A 7990-nucleotide genomic window follows, 5' to 3' on the forward strand; every position below is an offset into this window, starting at 1 on the left:
TATTGATAAATGATAAATGTAGGAACAGCATTAAATACATAATGTATATCAATGAACAATGTATCACAATTCTGAAAAGGAGCACAGGCTAAAAACAGGTAAGGGATATGATTTTCTGAGTCTTTTGCTTCTGCTTTTAGTGTTCATCCACAAAGTCAGTTATTTCTGTCCTGTGAATAGAAATCCATCAAAGAAGGCCTGTGTTTCAAAACACAAATGACAAATGAGGCAAAATGTGTAAGGCTATACTCAGAAAATCCTGAGATTTCTACTCAGTAGCATTTGTTTTATCTCAGTGAAGTTTGAAACATGAATCAATATAAAATAAGGGAAATAAACAGATCTTATGTATTAGGAACAAATATTAACCAGTAACTTATTTTTAAGAATATATTATGGTATGCCTTTGTTTTTAAAGTTGTTTTGTACTCAAGTAGGAGATTACTTGGAGCAAAGTGTTTGTTTCTCTTCTCAAAAGTGAGAAAATTATATACAAAACCTGGTATTTGCTGGCCTCTTTTTTCCTCCTTTCTTAAAAGTGGAAGTAATAATACATATTAACACAACAAGAAAGTGAAGTCACTTTCCCAAAATAGATCCACTATTAGAAGCAAGAGTTTTGAGATTATAGAAAAATCATCTATTCTTGTGAAAAATATTAAGTCTTTTCTCTTTATAAGGCTTCTCTGAAAGTCATCATGGGACTGCTGCAGAGAAATAGAGTTGAATTAAGAACACTACTTAATTCAATGGGACAAAAAATGCCACACTCACCTCCAAAATATGTACATTATGGTTATAAATATATGGATTTAAAAAACTCTTTACTTTCCCATGATTAATAGAGTTAGTGTTTAACTATGTTACACACACACACACACACACACACACACACATACACACACACTGACTCATTTGAAAACAGAAAAAAATAATTCAGGAAACATTTTCTTTCGCACTAGTCTATTTATTTTTGTTTAAAAGATATATTACTGAAATTTCATATTGTACATTCTGGCATTCTGGTCTCATGGATATTGTCTGTAGGTTTCATTTTTCTCTGCTAAAATCTACAAATTAATTCCTGCAAGGTTTTGACTGTATTTTAGCAGGTGATAGCAGTCTAAAAGCTTAATTTAAGAGTGGGAAATTCAACATTAAAAATAATTCTAAAAGGTAGATTTATTCTTTATGAGTACATGTCTTACATTTAAATTGCACATATGTCAGATAAATTTGGGTGAGTGAAAACATTTCTTTAATACAGGCAGAAATGTAATTGTGAAACACTTTACAAAAAATGTTTTAACTAGTTGCATAGCTATTTAGTCTGTGTCTTAAAAACTTCTAAATTGGTATTTATGACAGTGATTAAATTAAACTTCTTCATTCAGGAAACAACTGCTGAACATCTAACAGAAGCTAAGATTTGCTGTAAATAGTTTTGTCATAAATGTCATAATTTAATTTTAGAATCAGATAACATTGTGTTTAAAATGAAAATAGTAGTTCACACCCCACATACCAAAGCATTGGGAAACAGTAGACTGCATATAAATAGAGGTTCTGTAAGTCTGTATTTCCCGGCATTCTGGGAGATGTCTGGAGTGTGTGGAAGTATACACACATGATGATTGCATGTTGGTGAAATTCCCAAAAATCACATTCTTCAGACCACATTGCCATCATTAAGTGAAACATGGCCACATAACATAAGTTAGAAGGATTTTATGATGAAATAAAGTAAAAATTTAAAACTTACTGAAGGTTCATTTACCTGATTAAAATGAATTCTTGTAGTCTTCAATTCTGTATCTATAGTACAAACAGAGATTCCAGCTTGCTTTTTCACTTGATCCTCTTTGTTAATTCTGTTTCTTTTTCTTTTAATGGGTTCTTTTTTTTAATTTTTAATTTTTTTTTATTGGTTGTTCACAACATTAAGTGTTCTTATTTTTTTCATGTAACATGTCATAATTTTTTTCTCTTTGTCTCATCTTCTTTTAAGATATATATGAAGTTAAATATGGTTACCTTTTAATGGATTCTTCCAGAAAACAAAAAAGTCTTTTTATGTTCTGGCTCTTTGTATGCTGATTTAGTATACTAATAAAAATTATATGCTCTCTGAAGATTTTCTAGATTAATATTTTTAATTTCCCCTTTAATCTTGTCTAAAACATACATAATTTAAAGTCAATAATAAAAGTCTATTTTGTTATTTGATAAGTTTCTATTACTAGCAAATCTTTTAGATACTACAGAAAAGAAATTTTGAAATGATTTGGTAAATTGACAACTTTAAGTTGATTTTTTTTGAACTATTATAGATCCTCCCCAGTTCAAAAGATAATTTCAAGTAAAATAAGTTTTAAAGACTTATTGTTTATATGCAAACTTATGAATTCATTAGTAATATGATGTATCTTCATAAAATATGCCAGGTATACCTACAATTGGCTTACAGTATAACAGGATATTCAGAAATTTTTCTTTCAATATGTATCTTTTGCGGCTTGGGCTGTAGCTAAGTGGTAGAGCACTTGCCTAGCATGAGTGAGGTGCTGGCTTTGATCCTTAGCACCACATATAAATTAAAAAAAAGATATTGAAAATATGTATTATTTGTATTACTATAATCCAAAACTGGAATTAGAAATGTAATACCTGTTATAACACTTTTTATGTCTCTTTTATGGTTACAATTTCAACTCACCTTGTTGATCATTATGTATTTTACAAACACCTTAAAATCCACTTTTGAACAAGAAAGGACCTAATATTTAATCCAATAATGAAGAGTAATGTCTTTCAACAGGTGAATGGATAAATAAAATTATACACACACACACACACACACAGACACACACACACACACACACACACACAATGGAATATTATCCATAACAAAAATAACTTTATGTCAACATATAGTCTACTGTCATGTATACCTAAAAAACATTTAAAAGTATATGTTATTTCAATGTAAAAATCTGAACAAATTTAATTTATGAATGAGAGTGAATTTGAATAAAATAATTTATAATCAGTTTTCATTTCATTTTTAAATGAATGTTAATGTTAAATGTGTAGCTGAGGGCCTAGCTCAGCACTAGCATATCACACTAGTCACAAAAAACACTGGGTTTGATCCTAAGCATCAGAATAAAAATTATAAATGTATAAAAACATGCTACAGGGCAGTGAAAAATGCCTCACTGGTGGAATACAAACTTTCTTGAGAGCAATTTAAAAATTCTGAATTTTTTTTAATGTTTCCCAACTTTAAAAAAATATTTCTATATTGAATTCTTTTCAAAAGTAAACAGAAATATAGAAATTATTTTTTTCTTTTGTTCTCACCCTCATCTTTGGTACCAGGGAGTGAACCCACAGAAGCTAAATCACTCATCCACATCTCAAAGCCTTTTTCATTTTTTTTATTTGGAGACAAGATCTCAATAATATTCATAGGACCTTGCTAAATTGATGAGGCTTGCTTTAAACTTTTGATCCTCCTGTATCTGCCTCCCCAGCTAATGGAATTGTAAGAACTTGCCATGGTTTCTGAGTAGTAAAGGATTCTTTTTTTAAATGATATTTTTTGAAACATTAATTGTGAGTGGCGGGGGAAGGCACCGGTGGGGCCGACTGGCTGGTTGAAGGAGGGAAGCGGGCGAGGAAGTCCCAGTGCGCGCTGCAGCGGCCCGGGTACCCTCCCCTTCCGGGCTTGAGGCGCTGTGAGAAGAGTCGAACCGAGTGGACCAGCACCGGCAAGGTGCCGCTCTCGCTGCCCGAGCCCGGCCTCCCTTGGCTTCCGCGATCCGGATCCAGGCCCGTGTTCCTCAGCACACCCAGCACCAGCCGCCCCCAGAGCCTCTCCCTAACCCTTCGGAAGCCCCAGCGCCAGCCCGGGCCATTGGCGGGGAGGATGACGGAGCTGCAGTCAGCGCTGCTACTGCGAAGACAGCGGGCAGAACTCAACAAAAATCCAGTGGAAGGCTTTTCAGCAGGTTTAATAGATGGCAATGATCTCTATCGATGGGAAGTCCTTATTATTGGTCCTCCACTTTATGAAGGTGGTGTTTTTAAGGCTCATCTCACTTTCCCAAAAGATTATCCCCTCTGGCCTCCTAAAATGAAATTCATTACAGAAATCTGGCACCCAAATGTTGATAAAAATGATGATGTTTGCATTTCTATTCTTCATGAGCCTGGGGAGGATAAATATGGTTATGAAAAGCCAGAGGAACGCTGGCTTCCTATCCACACTGTGGAAACCATCATGATTAGTGTCATTTCTATGCTGACAGACCCTAATGGAGATTCACCTGCTAATGTCGATGCTGCGAAAGAATGGAGGGAAGACAGAAACAGAGAATTTAAAAGGAAAGTTGCACGCTGTGTATGAAAAAAGCCAAGAGACTGCTTTTGAGTGACATTTATTCAGCAGCTAGTAATTTCACTTATTTCAGGGTCTTCAATTGAGAAACATGGCACTGTTTTTCCTGCACTCTACCCACCTATATTGCTGGACTTTTGTTGTAACAAGTTGGCAAAACACTGGCTGGAACTGGGCTGCAATAAAACATGCCAGTTATCAATGCTGACAAGAGCCTAACAAGTGCCAACTTACAGATGATTATGCATTTTGAATTCTAATGAACTGTTTTAACCTTCAGGAAGAATTGTAAAGACGTGTACATAGCACAAAATGATCCAGATAATATATATACTGTTCATGTACATCCACAAATACACCTTGTACCAAATAATGCTTTCTTGAAGTAGAATAAGAATCGTGTAAATTCTAAAAAGATTTTAGCAGGTTTTCTTTCCCTATTTATTGTTTCTTATCAGTTTAAAAAGACTCTTTAAAGCATGTCAGATGAAAAGCAATTAGGATTAAAAGTTTCCATTTAATTTCCTTTAAACCATTGAGGCTTCATTAAACCCTTGTCACTTACTAAACTTTTGTATCTTCTTTGTTTTGACAGTCCCCTTTGCTTTTATCTCTTCTATCTGCCAGAAAGTTCTCGGATGATTTAATTCAAATACTGAAATACTTAATAAGCAATTACTTGATTTTTAATGATGACTTCAGAGGAATGGTCATCACTAGGTGCTTTGTCTTTTTGTATTCTAGTTGTACCCATCTCTTGGATTGGATGTAGCAATAACATTTTCTGGCTGTTGAGGGCTCTTGAACCTAGACATTATCCCAAGAACTTTTTTTAAAAAAAAGTTGGTTCTAAATTAAACTTACTGAAATTTACCCCAAATAATACAAAATTCTGATTTGGTTTTATTTTTGCCCTTCAGTTGATTTAATGTAAAGTTTGGATAAATAAAGCATGCACAACTACAAGCTTTTTACTTCTTGGTTTGCTATTAAGAATGCTATTTGCCCTTATATCCTCATTAATCCTTCATATTTCTTTGTCTCTATTCTTCAATACTAGAGATTTTTCCTCACCTATTGTACAAAGAAATTTCGATGTATATTTTCATGTAATTTGATTTTGGAATTCTGTCACCTTATGTAGTGAGTTCTTCCAAAATATAATTTTTTTCCAATAATCGTCAAGTTGTTAGCTTTTATTGTATTGAATAAAGGTTTTAATACTGAATGCTAGAGAAGTGCAGTTTAGAAAAATCTCAGGTTGATTCCTTATGCAAACAAACTTAATACTTGAAAATCACATGGCCATGGCAGTGTAAGTATTGGGTTTCATCTAGATTCTTATGTGAGTCTAAAAGTATTTTAGAGGTAAATGCTTTGCTATTTGACATACAGATTCTGTCACTGACATAGCACACTTGGATTTGATTATGAGCATAAGTATATTTCATATTATAAATTTTTCTAAACTTTAGCAGTTGGTGATATGAGCATGTGCACTGTTAGACGTCCTAGCCTTCTCTCTATTTATTGTGAGGTTGAGAGTGAGAAGCAATCTTTGGCATATAAGGGATAGAACTTGAGACAGTACCAGATCTGGTATGGCATATGACTGCGAGAATTAGTGAGAATTGGTGCATCCCTCCTCTGTGGGGTTTGGAGAAATGCTTTGGCAGAAGAGAAAAAGGAATCCTGTAAATAATGTAGGCTTCTACCAGTTTGTCAGTTTTTTTTAAGAAAAGGTAAAATGGTTACAGATGTAGTCCCAGTGAAGAGTGATTTTTATAAATCCCAGTCTGTTCTTCATTCAAGTATTGTAGAAACCCATAAATATTATTAAAAACCCTTACATGTTCAGTGACTATAAAAATTGATTTGATTCATTGGAGCCCAATTTTCTTCAAGAACTTAATGACTTTTGTCTTTCCCAGAGACTTTACAAATTTTTTTTTACAATTTTTACAAAAATTGTTGCCCCAAAGTGCTTGCTAGACTGCACTCCTACTAGGGACTTTGAATGCAATCTCCTTCACTCTTAAGTCAGAAATCGTCCACATAGTAGTTGCTTGTGAAGTTGGAATTTTGCTCTTATGGCTATAATTCCACTAGCAATCTGTTGAGTTAAAACCTGGGATTTGACTGCTCAATAAGTAGCAAATGACCTAGTGACTCGGGGACAACTCTTTCTGAACAAAACTTTAAGTGCCACTTTAATGCATTTATGTTGGTATGACTGGGTGGTTTTTTAGGGTGTAGGGGAATAGGAGAGGCAGGAGCGAGTGCCTCTCTTCCTCATACTCATTCCAACTATGTCCCCTCACCATACTACAAACTGAAACACAGGCCTTGATAGATGGAGGACTCCTTTTCCTCTGTCAGAGATGTCATCTGTGCCTTTCCCAGTGTTCATCTGACCGTGAATTTAAATGCCTCTACATTTGATATCTAAATCACTCAGGTGACACTGAACTAGGTGGCTTTTGTCCCACCAGTGCCTCATCATTAGTTTGAGGTGATTCTTCTCTGCTTTAGGAAAAGGACCCCCCCTCAAACCCCAACTTTGTGCCAACCATTAATATCTGCATAGTCCTTTGGGTGTAGAACTGTTGGCTCTTACTAAATTTATTCCAAGTTTTTTGAGAAACTTGTAGATTTTAGCCTGTGTTCATAACAGAAAGGATGATTTCAGTGGCTTTCTGGACTCTGAGTTTAAAATCCATATGTGGTTGATTTTCTTGTCATTGTAAGGTAAATATATTTGTGAGGTCATTCCACTGATTCTGTGATCACTTGGATGTCATAGTATCTTTAATGGCCTTAATTCCCAGTTGTGAAATTTTATTTTATATGCTCGCTCACCCTTTACAAATATGTTCACTTCGGGCTGTGATGTCTGTGTATCTTTGCCTGTCTGATCTCTAGTTGGTGAAATTACCTTCTTTGTACTGCCAATTCTCAGCATCTTTGAAATTTGACATAATATTGCTTCATTCCAGTTTTTTTTAGTTCTGTAATTTGTTGATTGTATTTAACTATGTGAGTTCTGTTGTGATGTTTACTGTATTGTAAAGCACCTCAATCATGTGATGGGTGCTCTATAAATCAATAAATGATGACTTAGAAAAAAAAGTAACATTCATTGTAATAAAAAGTTCAAAATACAAACAGATAAACATCTCAAATTCTGTTTGTTAAATAAATAGATTCCTAGAAGATGGGGTTCTATAGAGCCATTAAAATTATGATGGGGAAAAATATGCACTTAGTTTTGTAGGAGTAATTACATTTAATAATATGCTATCATATTTGTAAGAATTTTATGATTGATTCATGATTTCTCCCTTGAAAAGTGCTAACAGATGAGTCAGCAGTTAAAAAAATCTTCTTATTTCTACTGGAATAAAGGAAAGGATTCCATCCCTTCTTTCAATCTAGGATATAATACTTCAAATTGTGGAGTTGTTGATTCAATTCTGTATTTTCTTGCTTAAACTCTGATATCCTCTTTTTGAGCTCATTTTCCAGTTGTGCATTTTTAACATGTAGTGAACACTGTGTGCAGTGACTTTTTTGCATTTTATTATTTTT

General features: G+C 34.0%; 1 pseudogene; it reads left to right on the forward strand.

Moving 5' to 3' along the window:
- The first annotated feature begins 3930 nt into the window (after positions 1–3930).
- Positions 3931–4971, forward strand: LOC144371360 (ubiquitin-conjugating enzyme E2 G1 pseudogene; annotated as a pseudogene).
- The last annotated feature ends 3019 nt before the right edge of the window (positions 4972–7990 follow it).

Source organism: Ictidomys tridecemlineatus, chromosome 16 (genome assembly GCF_052094955.1).
Source record: "Ictidomys tridecemlineatus isolate mIctTri1 chromosome 16, mIctTri1.hap1, whole genome shotgun sequence".
Taxonomy (NCBI): domain Eukaryota; kingdom Metazoa; phylum Chordata; class Mammalia; order Rodentia; family Sciuridae; genus Ictidomys; species Ictidomys tridecemlineatus.